The sequence below is a fragment of the Camelus dromedarius genome, chromosome 36 (genome assembly GCF_036321535.1).
Source record: "Camelus dromedarius isolate mCamDro1 chromosome 36, mCamDro1.pat, whole genome shotgun sequence".
Lineage (NCBI taxonomy): Eukaryota > Metazoa > Chordata > Mammalia > Artiodactyla > Camelidae > Camelus > Camelus dromedarius.
The window spans coordinates 6,862,789-6,878,038 of record NC_087471.1 but is presented as its reverse complement, the minus strand read 5'-3'; the positions used below and the strand labels follow the sequence as shown (position 1 = coordinate 6,878,038).

Genomic DNA, 15,250 nt, shown 5'->3' with positions numbered 1-15,250 from the left:
AGATTATTGGAAATATCAATATACGTACCTCCAAAAGGGTCCAGCGAATGAGACCAATAGGGTGACCACAAACATTGCATCAGGGACATACAGGATGGTTGGGGTGTGCTCTGGTAGAGGTCAGGAATTTTGGGGTACAGGTATTCTGAAAATAGTGCAAAGTACGCACGATAGCAGTGTGACAAAATGAGTTTTTTCCAAGTCAAGTGGAGTTAACACTATAACCCAGGCAATGATTTTCTAAAAAATCTCTCTTGGTGGGGAAGGGTACAGCTCAGTGGTAGAGTGTGTGCCTCACATGCATAAGGTCCTGGGTTCGATCCCCAGTACCTCCATTAAAAAAAAAGATAAATAAATAAAAAATCTCTCTCAAACTTTTAAATTTAAAATGATCAGATCTTTCGCTCCCTTAACATACAGGGTAATGAGCTTTGGCTCATTAGAGTCATACACAGAGAGTAAAGCAGTGTGTTTTGCTGGAACAATTTCCCAGACTCTGAGTCTAGTAAGAGTCCGTATCATATTTTTCTGGGCAAAACAGAGATTTTGTGGCAGACGACCATATGCCAAATGGATAGTAATTCCTACAGATTTGACAGAGGTATCCCACATATATGCTACCCTTTATGGAATTCTAGATTCTTCCCAATAAATGGAATTTTGTATTTCATAAATATACCTTAGTGTCTTTGGGTACTCTGTGTCACTCGATTCTCATTTTTTTGTAGGGACTGTTTGGACTTTAGACATTGTACCTCACTTTGTCCCTTCAATTGCCTCTCATTTGTCTCGGAAGAGAGAAGGCATTTACATCTGCACATTTAGCGGAGGTTCTGCTGAATCTCTTTTATTGGGGCTTTTTCCAGCTGTGGATTTCTCACATGGACACCTTCATTTGCTGAACCAATTTATCAACCCAGGGTATTGACTGAGCACCCCCATTTTTAAGGCAGCAGGCTGGGGTTGGTTCCAAAAACAATAAGGCATTATATATCTGTCAGAGGCCTTCCTGGCCAAAGAAAGCCCTGAGCACACACTCTTATTTTATTCTCTCTGAGTGAGATTAATGGAAAATAGATTGGATTCCATCTTTGCATCTATTCACACAAGCCCAGAGATGTTTTATGTCCTGCTCAAGGTGATGCAGACAGTGAGAGTAAAAAACTGACATCTTATATCACAATCAAAGAGGTTAATTAAATGGTCACAGAGGACTTTCAAGTCATGGGCCAATGGCGTACCTAGGATTTCCTTTATGCATATTCTTGAGATCTAGTTTCAGCAAAAACAATTTGTGCAGGAGGTAATCTGATTATTGACACTGTCAATCTTCAGAACGCACGGTCAGCGTTGACTTTCCACTTGGCCATTCTCAACAGCTGGGCAAGGTAAGCATAATCACAGGCAAATTTCAACTGTTTGCCTCGTTCAATTTGTGCTTACCTACACGGGTTCTTCAACTACAAAGAAACTCCTGCTGTTTCAGAACCGCTCAAGCATGTCACAGTTTTTTCACTTCTCAGAGCTGAGATCTTCTGATTAGGACTTGTGACCTTCAATCCATTCGGGGCGGGGGGTGGGGAAGGAAATGTGTGTTTACATTTATTTTTAAAATGCTGAAGTAGAGGTTGGATTGACAGCAACCTCTGACCTTGAGGAAGTTTTGGGATCTCGTTATCTTGTTATCCTAAAGAGAAGTCAGATCATACAAAACCAAACAACCAAACCAAACACTGAAGTCATAACTCATAAACACCAGTCTAATTATTTAGTCTGAAAGACAGTAACTGCTGATTGCCATGATTATGTGGGAGAGGCATGTGTGGTCAGGTGGGGAGAGCTGATATTTTTAGTCGTCTCATTATGTCATACATTTCTGCTTCTTTGCATGACTGGTGGTTTTTGATAGGAGGCACATATTGTGAATTTTACCTTGTTGGGTGCTGGACACTTTTATATTGTTCTAAATACCCTTTACCTTTATTTTGGCATGCAGTTAAGTGACTTGAGAACAGTTTAATTCTTTGGAGTCTTGCTTTTAAGACTTGTTAGGTAGGATCAGAGCAGCACCATTCGCCACTGCTGAGGCAAAATGATTCTTCATGCTTTATATCCAATGCCTCATAAATGAGAAGGTTTTCCAGTCTATTTGGCAAGAACAGTTACTATCCCCAGACCTGCATGACTCCTGGTATTTCTTCCTCTAATTCTTCAAATAGTTCTTTCTTTTGGTCTTGGGTAATTTCCTCACATGCATGCACTGAAGTGATGAATAATCCAGCAGGACCCCCTGGAGATCCCTGGGGTTCCCTCTGTGCAGAGAATTTTGGTGCTCCCAGTACAGCGTCTTCTCATTGGTGTTATCTCCTGAGAACTCTGGTTGCCTTGCTCTCCCAGACTCTTAGTTCTGTCTGCTCAACTCAGGGAGTCTGCAGGCCTCTGCCTGGAGGCCCCCTCTCTGCACTGTGGCCTGGAGACTCTCAAGCAAGGACGCTGGGGTCCCCCCAGGGCTCATCTCTTTTGTTCCTCATCTCTCAGAGGTCCTCATCCTTGCTTGCCCTTTGTACAGTGTTTTGAAATATTCTGTTTCATATATTTTGTATTTTTTTTGTGATTGTTTCAAATGGCAGGGTAAATCTGGCCCCTATGATCACATCTTAGCCAGAAGTAGAAATTTGTGTTGATTATGAGTAGTAGAAACTGCAACCAATAAAAGAAGTAAAAGTCATTGTCAAAAACCACTAAATTGGGAGTTTGAGATTTGCAGGTACTACTATATACAAAATAGATAAACAACAAGTTTCTATTGTATAGCACAGGGAACTATATTCAATATCTTGTAGTAACCCATAATGAAAAAGAATATGAAAACGAATATCTGTATGTATATGTATGACTGAACTATTATGCTGTACACCAGAAACTGACACAACATTGAAAACCGAATATAGGTCAATAAAAAAAAATGCATACACACAAAAATAAGTAAATAAAAAGTACCAACTTAAAAACAAAAAACCAATAGAGCCTGGGCCAAGGACTACCATTTTATGATAGCTAGTTCTTGGTAGCAGCTGGATCAGATCTGGGGATGGACTGAGGTGAAGAAATCGATGTCCAGACGCTTGAGTGCTCGCTAGAGATGAAATGTGTTTGTATAACATTTCTCCTGTGGCTGTGATTTTTCTTTTCCTTAAAGTGCTCTTGAGTTACCAAACAAAATTTATAATCCACATATTGAAATATTAATACAGTGCAAGTCTTTGCAACATACCAATATCTGGCATAAGAGATATCTATCATTACAAAAAGACTTCTCCCAAATTAGAGAAAGTATTTTTTTTTCATCTGATACAGGAACATAGCAGATCCCTATAGCACATTTTTGCACTTAATACAGAAGACTATTTGTCAAGAAGCTTGTGAGAGATTGTTCCAGGTTTCCCTTCTTCTTTCTAAGATTTGATCCTCATTCATCAGTTTGGAAATTACATCAGTTTTTACCTTTCAGTTCGATCAGTTTTTGCTTTATGTATTTTGATGCTCTGTTGCTTGGTGCATACACCTTGAGGATTGCTAAGTGAATTGACCCCTTTATTATTGTGTAATGACCCTCTTTGGGTCTAGTAATTTTCTTTGCTCTGATGTCTACCTTCTCTGATATTAATATATCCTCTTCTGCTTTTCTTTAATGCTTGAATGCTATATCTTTTCCCATCCTTTTACTTCCAGCCTACTATGTCATATTTGAAGTGAGTTTCTTATACACAGCATATAGTTGTCATGCTTTTTAAAAAATCCATTCTGAAAATCTCTGGTATATTTAAACCATTTACAGTTAAAGTAATTATTGACATGTTAGGACTTAAGTCTTCCATTTTGTTATTTGTTTTTGTTTGTTCCCTCTGTTTCTCATTTCTCTGCTTTCTTTTTCTTGTCCTTCTTTGGCTTTCTTGAACTTTTTTTTTCCTTAGAATTTCCATTATTTATCTTGATTTTTGAATATGTCTCTGCATAATTTTCTTAGTGACTGCTCTAGATATTACAATATACATATGTAACATCACTGCCTACTGGTAATGGAGTTTTACCACTTTGAGCGAAGTGTAGAAATCATATTTTCATTTAGGTGGCTTTACCCTCTCCACATTAAAAATATAGCATTTTTAGTATTTATTCTGTATACAGTGAGTGTCACATTGGATGATGTATTTTTCTTCAACCATCAAAGATAGTTTTAAAAACTCATGAGGAGAAAGTTAGCCTATTTTGCTTACCCCAGTTTTGACTGAGTCTATTGATCTTTCTTCCTTTATAAATTTCCAACTGTCTTCTTTTACACTTTCTTTCTGTTTGGAGAACTTCCCATAGACATTCTTCTTTGTTTGCTGATGACAAAGCCTCTTAGCTTCCTTGCCTCTGAGAATGTCTTTATTTTCCCTTCATTACTGAAGAATATTTTTTGCTAGATATAGAATTCAAAATTAGTAGGTTTTTTTTTTTTTGGTCAGCATTTTTAAAATGTTGTACTGTTTCCTTTTGGCTCTGTGGTTTCGGATGAGAAATCCACTCCCATTCAAATCAGGGCTTCCCTACATGTGTCTTTTCTTTCCAGCTGCATTCAAGATTTTTTTCTTTGTCTTCAGTTTTAGAAGTTTGATTATGACGTGTGTTAGTATGGATTTCTTTGAGTGAATGCTCTTTGGGGTTTTCTCAATTTCTTTAATTTATAGGTTTAGATTTTCCACAAATTTGGGAAATTTTCAGCTATTATTTCTGTGAATACTTTTTCAGCTTCACATTTTTCCCTTGTCATTCTGAGACTCTAATGACATAAATGTTAAGTCTTTTGTTACTGTCTTACAGGGTTCTGAGCCTTTGTTTTTGTTTTGTTTTGTTTTGGTTTTTGGTCTACCTTCTCTCTGCTGTTCCAGTTGAGTAAATTCTATTGGTTTGTGCTCAAGTTCAATGAGTCTTTCCTCTGCTGTTTCCATCCTACTTTTGGGTCCATCCAGTCAAGTTTTTAAGGAAAATGATTTTATGATTTTTCAGGCCTGTATTTTCCATTTGGTTTCTTTCTATAACTTCTAATTTTTCTTGAGATTTTCTCTGTTTTCATGAGAATCTGTAGTTTCTTGCTAAAGTAATTTTTGTAATGGGTGCTTTAAAATCCCTGCCAGTCAATTCCAACACCTCAGCCATCTCAGTGTTGGTGTCTGCCATTGTCTTTTCTCCTCCCGGTTGTGATTTTCCTGGTTCTTGGTATTTCTGTCTTTGATTTTAGCAGAAGGGTACCCTGATTAGGTTTAGAACACACATCCTGGTCTGCTTTGTGGGCTATAATATGAATAACAGTTTAGTTTTCAGAGAGAAGGAGCCTGGGGCTCTGCTTTTATTAGGGTCTGAGGGTGAGGTGTCTAGGGTTTCACAGGTTCATTGTTTATTGACTAATTTAGAGAATAAAAACAGGAATTAGGACACGAGAAGGGAGAAGCAGGATCATTCAAATGATCAGTTATCTAGGTTTCCCAGGCCTTTCTGAAAAAGGAAATTTCATGGGTGGGTTGGAGGGGGGCGGTCTAGTTCCTCACCTGGTTGTTGTACTAGTAGGTATATCATACAGTCAGCAGTATATTTATTCAAGATTGATGTGTTTTGAAATGGACGCCTCAACAATCAAAAGCTTAATGTGAGGCACTTACACTATGAGGCCATTTCTGAACGTCTGAGTAGGATTCCAAACTCCAGTTCAATTCTCACACCTTTCGGTGTGTTGTTTCTGGTCAGTTTCACATTTGATTTCATCGGATCTTCCTCTGCAGGTTTTTGGAATCCCTTTCTCCAGCTCTCTCTTCTAGATCCTCCCCTTGCTCTCTAGTTTGGGGAGGGGTAATGGGTGCTGGTGGCCACTCCTGGACAAGGGTGGGAGTCCACACGTACCAGTTGACCTCCGCTAATAAGCTAGAAGAGTAGGGGCTGCTGCTTTGGGTCGCCTGGGCTGCTGGGTGGGGAGCAGATATAAAATTCTCGACCTGATCTCTGTTGGCACCACCAGCAGGGGAGGGAGGTACACCAGCAGCTGTCAGAAGGTGGTGACAGGAGATGGGACTCCACACTCAGTCTCTGCGTGCTGTGCAGCAAGGAACACATGGCAGGTGGTTTATGGTTGTTGGCTGCATGGGGCTGGTATTAGCAAAAAGATTTCTAGCCCATTGATCTCCCCTTTTCCCACTTTGGCAGGGAGAACAGTCTTTACTTGAGGCTTTTTTTTTTTTTTTTTTTTTGGTCTACACCTATTGGAAATTCTAGGTTGAATACAAGCCTCTTCAGAACCCAGTCTGGGATATATGGCAGTTAAAAAGAACACCCAAGGAACTCTACCGTGCCATTTCTCAAGTCCCGAGGTCCTCAGCCAGTCTGCCTTCCTCACCACCTGTCAGAGGTTTTCTAATTTTTTTTTTTAAAGGATTGTCTATTAGATTACTTCCAGGATTTTTAGTTGTACTTAAAGGAAATGAACAGGAAGAAATGAGTCTACACTTTATTTTCCTGAACTAGAAAGCTCATTGAAGTCTTTTGACATTTAAATTTAGGATAAAACCCTTTATTTGTCTCTATTTTGAAGTCAGACTGATAATTTAACAGTTCATTGAAAGACATAGTCTGAGAAGATAATTTCTAATTTAGTTCAACAGTTATGGCTCACACTGTGTACACACTGGACATTATTCAGGGATCTGACTTTTCAACATTTAGAGGAAAAACAACTTGAATTCTAGCCAGGGAGACAGACATGGTAACAAATAACTCCAGGCCACTGAGTTGACTGGACTTCGGTTGAAGCTTGTATAAAATGTGACAGGAAAATAGACGGAGGAGGTGACAGTGTCTGGTCAGGAAAGCAGGGAGCCAGAGAGAAATCCAGAAAAGAGAAAATACGACGTGGGCCTTGATGGATATGTAGGCATTCAGGTGACAGTAAAATCGGGGGGTAACATTTTGAGCAGAGAACACAGCATGAACCCCAAATTTAGAATGTAATGGTGTCTGGCAGTGTGGAAACGGTTGAGTTGTCTAATTTTTCAGAACTCAAGGGCTTAGGGGCTTAGATCAGCTTGTTTAGAGAAGATCAACCAGATGGCACATGACCTTCCATTCTGGGTTAGGACTTAGGGGTTGTATCATAAAAAAGGGGACCCACTGGAAGGCTCTTCAGTGGAAACTTAACAGATTCAAACAAGCATCTTAGAAAGATTCTGATACCAATGTGAAAAATAAATGATTAGAGATAAAATTGGAAGAGTGGCGATAAGTTAATTTTTCAAAAAAAAACCCCCCTATTATTCAAAAGTATTTTGTACATGCACAAGGCAGTCAAACAGTGCAGAAGTATAGGTTTAAAAAGCACCCTTCCCCTTCTCCTGGTTGATCTCCAATCCTTTCTTAAGGTACCCCTAATTGAGCTCATTGTGTGCATTTCCATGCATCTATCCCACATGCATGTATGCACATGTGCACTTACACAAACACACCTTTTAATTAAAAATTAATTTTTTCCTTTTTTTTTCTGGACTTCAGGTTCAGAGGGTTGAATTAATTATTCCCCTCAGTTCATGGCATCCTGTCATCATCACTGGTCTGTATAATGGACCTTTTAGATTTTTCTCCCCACCACTATTAAATCCCCGCTCCCACTTCCTCCCCATGGGCACACGCGCTAAGGACTTTGATCTATGGCCTTGAATTTGTATGCACTCTTATAAAATATTTAGTGTTGTTTTTCATGTATCTTCAATTTCCATCAAAGATACCTATCAGTTTGTTTTTCTTGCAATAAACTGTATTTGCCATTTGTACATCTAGTTTGTATCACTTAACAGTTGCATGGAATGTTAAATACATCCACCACATTTTATTTAGTGATGGGCACTCAGATTATCTCTAACTCCCCAGGATAATAAACAATTCTGCAATGATTCTTCTTATTCTAGTTTCTTTATGGACTTATATGGGACTTTCTCTGGCATATATTCCAGAGGCTGGGATGTCTGGTTGTATATATATATATATATATATATATACAGTATATAAATACTCAATTTCACAGGGATTGACAGAGAGCTTTCCCAAATAGCTGCTCCAGTTTATTCTCTCTCTTTCAGCTGAGAAGATTCCTGTCTAAACACTCCTTGCTGACATTTAGTATTATATGATGGACGTAAAAGGTTGTTTTATTTTAAATTTGTCTGATTGCTAGAGAATTTGAATATTTCCTCCCCTAGAGAGACCAAGCCTTAAAAAAAACTTAAAGGGAAGGTAACTCATATTTACTGAGTCCCTAATGTGTGTATTTTACATGTTTAATGCTTCCTTTCAATTTGTGTTGAAGGCATTTACTGTTATTCTTCTTTTCGAGATGAGAAAGCCAAGGTTTATATGATCGCCATCACTAGTCTGAGTTCACACATGGCGCGCTCTGTAGTCTGACCCCAAAGTGCATGATTAACGCAGTCCACTACACTGAGCATTGGAATTCTGATTGAAGAGTTTAAATGGGATTTTTTTGTTTTCCCCTCTTAGAAGAAGCAAGCGAATTAGCTGGGGCTGAGGGGGAAAAGAGCAACCACATAGCTCTGCAATTTCCCCTAAAAAAACAAAAATTGCCAACATGGTTTTAAGTAATGGGCAGGTAAGTTTGGTCAGGCTGACATCTCGCTTGGGGTTCTGAGTCATTAAAAGTCATTCACAAACACTTGGTGTACCTGCTGTCCGCATGATATTGTGAAGGGACTATAAACGCTGGTGAAATAAATTAGAAATGTACCTTGTTTTCAAGACACTTTCTATCCAGCCGAGGATTATGTGAAAATAACCACAGTTCTAAGTAGCATACAGGAAGATGGGGGCACTGACTCAATCCTCTGCAGGCGTCCAGCATCAGACGCCCAACACCCTATGGCCCAGTGCATCAAGACCAGGCAGGGGTCACCTTCAGCTCTCTGTGTTGTTTTCAGGACGTTCTGATTAAAAGAAACTTTCTGATGTTGTAAGAAACACATGCAAGATGTTGGAGAGGGAACTTTCATGACTCTTTTAATAAAAATTCTAGAGCTCCAAATATGCAGAAAATAAATTTAGAAAACTAATATTGTAATGCATTTAAGGCTAGCTTCATATAAAAGTCAAAAATAAAAAAAAATCGGATGCCTCCCTCCCCGCAAGTGTTTGGAGCCAGCATACCACCCTAAGCCAGCCTGAGTGAGTGTTCTGTAACAACTGGAAATCGACAAGGCTTCCCTGAAAAAGTCCACCTTGCTCCTAATGCACCACCAACTTCTGTTCCCACCAATGCACATGCTTTTGGTCAAGGCTCCCCCGTTCGGTCCAGTTGACCTGCTACAAGAAAGGACCACCCTGGATAGGCCAGAAAGGATAAATTACTGCAAACTGGGTACGTATCAAATCAGGAATCCACTCTGATATTCAGCACCCCACACCCTCTCTCTCTCCCTCCTAACAAACTTCAGAGACATCAAAGCAGTTATCAGGGAGAAAAAATAAAAGATAGTTTCAAAAATTCCCGGAGAACCACATGCTCTTTGTTAGTAGCTTAATTTAGAGGGAGTTGCATGTGTTCAACATCAGAGCTTTTGCACATATCCATTATTTAATTTAGCTATCACACAACCTGGAAAACTGAGTATTATTCCCATTTTACAGATGAGAAAACTAAGGCTCAGAGAGGTTACAGGATTTAGTTCACCAAGCAACTCATTGGCACATCTAGCCTTTGAACTCAGGCTGCCTAAGTCTAAAACCCACATTTTAATTTTATTTATTTATTTATTTATTTATTTTTAACATTTTTTATTGATTTATAATCATTTTACAATGTTGTGTCAAATTCCAGTGTTCAGCACAATTTTTCAGTCATTCATGGACATATACACACTCATTGTCACATTTTTTTCTCTGTGAGTTATCATAATATTTTGTGTATATTTCCCTGTGCTATACAGTGTAATCTTGTTTATCTATTCTACAATTTTGAAATCCCAGTCTATCCCTTCCCACCCTCCACCCCCCGGTAACCACAAGTCTGTATTCTCTGTCTGTGAGTCTATTTCTGTCCTGTATTTACGCTTTGTTTTTGTTTGTTTGTTTGTTTTTGTTTTTTAGATTCCACATATGAGCAATCTCTTATGGTATTTTTCTTTCTCTTTCTGGCTTACTTCACTTAGAATGACATTCTCCAGGAGCATCCATGTTGCTGCAAATGGCATTATGTTGTCGGTTTTTATGGCTGAGTAGTATTCCATTGTATAAATATACCACGTCGTCTTTATCCAGTCACCTGTTGATGGACATTTAGGCTGTTTCCATGTTTTGGCTATTGTAAATAGTGCTGCTATGAACATTGGGGTGCAGGTGTCATCCTGAAGTAGATTTCCTTCTGGATACAAGCCCAGGAGTGGGATTCCTGGGTCATATGGTAAGTCTATTCCTAGTCTTTTGAGGAACCTCCACACTGTTTTCCATAGTGGCTGCACCAAACTGCATTCCCACCAGCAGTGTAGGAGGGTTCCCCTTTCTCCACAGCCTCTCCAGCATTTGTCATTTGTAGATTTTTGAATGACGGCCATTCTGACTGGTGTGAGGTGATACCTCATTGTAGTTTTGATTTGCATTTCTCTGATAATTAGTGATATTGAGCATTTTTTCATGTGCTTTTTGATCATTTGTATGTCTTCCTTGGAGAATTGCTTGTTTAGGTCTTCTGCCCATTTTTGGATTGGGTTGTTTATTTTTTTCTTATTGAGTCGTATGAGCTGCTTATATATTCTGGAGATCAAGCCTTTGTCGGTTTCACTTGCAAAAATTTTCTCCCATTCCGTAGGTTGTCTTCTTGTTTTACTTCTGGTTTCCTTTGCTGTGCAGAAGCTTGTAAGTTTCATTAGGTCCCATTTGTAAAACCCAAATTTTTAGATCCATCATTTTAACAAAAAGTACAGAAAAGAGGGAAACATTGGACTTTATTTCAAAGTCAAGTTCATGAGGCATCTAAACCTGGAAACATATAAAATTGTACATGGAAAAACTGTAGTAAAAGTGGACCAGAAAAGTGGAAACAAGGGACATCACAAAAGAAAATATACTCATCCTCTCCCACACTCTTATTTTTCCCCTTAAGTCTTTAATAAATTGTTCTGCATTGGTACAGATGGCTTTTCTATTCCAGGGAGACCAAAGCAGGGGATTGGCTTTAAAAAAAAAAAAAAGACTATTAGATTAATGGATGAAACACACTGCAGTCCTAAATAGCTTTCATCATTTCATTATTTGCAGATACATGGAGGCTATGCATTGCCAGCTCCAGGACACAGGCTTTTTGCTGGGAACTCTGGTCTCTTGGGTCAGCCCAGTAATAGCTTTGGGTGCCTCCAAACCAATCCATCTCAGGCACTGGGATGGCATTTATAGGAAAGTTAAACAAACCGTTGGCCCAGTTGAAGAAGGTCTCAAAGTAGAAAATATAAATATACATATAAATATGTTGACATGTACAGCTACAAGGGAAAACAGAAGCAAGTTAAAAAGATGCACAGCTACCATCCTAGGTGGGGCAGCTATGGGACAGTGCAGCTGAAAAAGACATGAAAGAATTTCCTGGCACCATTGGTTAAGAACTTTAGTAGAAGTCACCAGAATTTTTGTTTGGAGAACAGTTGATGGTTCTGAGTCCAAAGAAAATGAACATTTAAGGTTATCTGTTATTGTTGCAGAAAACTGTGTTACAGCTGAGTGTTACAGCAGAGTGTTATAACTCAGTTGTGACAGCAACCTGGATCAGACGAGAGACCAAGCCTCACTCGGGGGGTTGGAGAACTCAGGTTTACTATGCCAGCGGGCCCAGAGGAGTTAACACTCCAAGCTCTGGACTGCCGTTTGTAGGTTTACACAGGCTTTTATAGGCTACCAGTCTAGACTTTGGAACATTTTGCAATATCATATGCAAATAATGTGTAACAAAGATGACTAATTAGGAACAAGCTTTGACCAATCAGGAATGAGGGAAATGGACCAATCAGGAGTGAGAGAAATGGACCAATCAGGAGTGAGCTCCATGCAAATGAAGCACTACAAATGGACCAATCAGGAGTTAGCTCAGGGAACCAATAGAATCTTAGGGGTAAGTTCTGCTTTCCTAGGAGTAAGCCGTTTCAAAGTTAAAAAGCAAGATAATGCTGCTGGGCCAGGGAAACAAATGGTGCTAGCAGAAGAGTAGTGGCCCTGCCTGGGGGTCCTGCTGTCTTTTTCATGGGGCTCCCCACCTCAGTATGATTTTGTGGATCAAGTCAGTGAAAGTTGCAAATGGGAACCAAAGAGCAAGACAGGTGAAGGGCAGAGAGATCCCAGCTGTAGTCAGCAGAAGGGTGAAATTAATTGCAACTGAAGTCAGTCTCCAAGACACGAGGTATTCAAACAAGTGAAATGTTTGCAGACCTCAATCTGCAGATAGGATAAAAGTTAATAAATAGACAGTGATGTAGTCTCTTGAAGGGGAACCAGCTCCTGTTTTAATCAGCTAAGTATCTCCTTGGGACAAGAGTGGAGGAGAGAGGGAGCTGGCTTTCTTTCCTCTGTCTAAGCAATGACATATCCTCAAGGCTCCTTTGCTTCTTCCCTTATTTCAGTCTCTTATTCATCTTCCTTCCAGATCTGTTTTTTTTTTTTTTTTACTTTGAAAATATTTTCATGCATTGGTGACAAATTTACAGCATTATATCAGCCTCTTCTAAATGGAGAGGGGTTCTGAATAATATGCATATTAAAGAAGAGCCCTGTTGAATCCATCCCTTTTTTACTCCTCTCTTCTCTTCCTCTTTTCCTTCCTTCCTCTCTTTCTCCCTTCCTTCATCCCATCCTTTCTCTCACCCTCCTCTCTTCCTCTACCATACACATTGCGAGCACAGAGTTACAGTTTCTCCCATGAAGAAGCTTATGTTCCATAGAGAGAGAAAGAGGCAAACTAAAATTAGAGTCCACTGTGAAGAGTGCTGTAATTAGAGGAATGTACACGTTATGGGGGTGTGCAGAGGAAAGAATAATCATTTCGACTTGAGGGTAAAACATCACTTAAAACCTAAAAAGGAATTGGTCACGCAGATAGAGAGAAAAGGACATAGCAACCGATACAAAATTAGAGAAGATTGATGAAGCAACTTCCAAGTTCAACGTTCACTTCTGTTGTGGTTTGCACTTTGTATCACACTCTATACATATAAGGCAGCAGAGAGTAGTGGCAGAGAGTGTGGATTGAACTGGATTTTCCTGGCTTCAAATTCCAGCTCAGCTCCCTACAGAAAAGTCATTTAACCTCCCTGTGCCTTGGTTTTCTGATCCATAAAATGAGAGAGAATGGTGGTAACTACTCCACAGGATTATGATTGTCCAAGTTAATAGCAAACATATAGGAAGCACTTAGAAGTGGTACCTGGCACACAGTGAGCTATTGTTCCAAGAGCTTAATCAATAAACACATTAGTGAGGTATATGCAGAGCTGTCTTCATTAAAATTGATTGTTATTTTTACTATCTGGCTACTGGCTGGAATGAAATCTTGTGCATTGCCATCAAAGAGCTTTTAATGTATCTGCCCAAGTCATCAAGTTGTTAACATTAAGAAAGGATAGGATGCTAAAGAATTTGTACTGTCTTCCAAGCAATAAGGAATGTGAATTCCATGGCATTATACTTGTTGTAAAAGTGATTTGGCCTCAGGATACTACATCTATGGACCCTGACACATACAACCAAGACTGAAGAAGTCCACACCATACCCTCAACACACATGGAATTCTCAACCCACCAACGTTGGATTGGAGCTCAACTTCTCTGAGCTCCAGTTTCCTCATCTCAGAGTTCTCCTGAGATGTGAAGACAACAATGCAGATAAAGTACTTGGATAGGTCCCACTAAGTACCCCCCATTACATCAGATAACTACATTACAGGGAGTCCACAGCTGAGCATCCATGGAAGAACTTTCTTCTACACAATTCTTAATATACAGTGGAAAGACATGCATGTTAAATGTCCATACCTCAAAGGAGACAGTTTTACTGAGCTCCAAAAGAATTTATTGTATATAACTTCATGCAGGAGCCATCAAGTACCGTGGTGGAAAATGACCCAACAGTAACTCTACATGAGTGAAAACTTATTTTTATAGAGCCATTTCCCATTCAGATCTGAGGCGTATAAAAGGATCCTCAAATTAGTTGCAAATAATATGGTGAAGATGTTTCTTTATTAGGCAATAAGCTAAGTTAGTGTGATCTAATGATGTCATATTTTTATGACATAACTTGTTGTAACTATTATATATTTAAAATACCTAGAGTGGTATATAGATAAAATATTCTTTAGCCTGTCTTTTGGAGATTGTTTATCCAAGCTGGACTCTGAAAAAGGTAAACAGTGGACAAAATGTGGTCATACTCTCTGTCAAAGTCCTGCATTTGTGATATTCCATGGACTTGGGCTGGGAAAATTAATGAATTATGAATACTTGACAGAAAGCTATGAATATTCCACAAATACGCAGTGTGCTGTTCTACTTTGGTGGTTAAAGTTTTTATTCCCAAATGGAAAGTCATCCCATCTTTCCATGGAAGGGGACCTCAAGGTCCCTGAGGTGGGACTAAGATGACACTATAATGATCTGTCCATGATCAGAAGTAAATAGTGAAAAGGCTTCTGTCCCAGGTTTTTTGACTCTGGTCTAAGATCACTGTTCTTTCAACAGCACCACAGTATTTAGCTGGCTTAGCTGCTGTTAGAGGCATTTGGTTCAAATATTTAGACTTGAATCACATAATTGTTGTAAATTGGATTCAGAACAGAACTGTCTCTTCTGTTTAATTTGTTAGAGATCTAGGATCATGATCATGTGAGAGCAGATTTCTGAGATCACAATATATGGCTTTATAAGTAAGCTGTTATAAACCTGATAGATATGATGCCTAATTCACGTGGGGACCATTTCTATAGACATGGCCCAACCATTACTTCAGGTCATGGATTGAATGTCACCTTTCTCACTGGGAAGGGGCAGAGGGCAAAGAGGGGTATTTAGGGAACACATGATCTCTTTTTCTTTCTTCTTCTCTTTATGTTTTTAAGTTATTAGTTTAAAAAATTGAGGGCTAATTATTTCTTCTATTTCCAAATTCAGTACTTTCTCCTTT

General features: G+C 39.1%; 1 non-coding gene across 1 annotated transcript; it reads left to right on the top strand.

The window, feature by feature from the left end:
- Nucleotides 1-261: 261 nt before the first annotated feature.
- On the top strand, nt 262-335 carry TRNAV-CAC (transfer RNA valine (anticodon CAC)). Its single transcript has one exon. It is a non-coding gene; the product is annotated as a tRNA-Val (tRNA).
- Nucleotides 336-15,250: the final 14,915 nt, after the last annotated feature.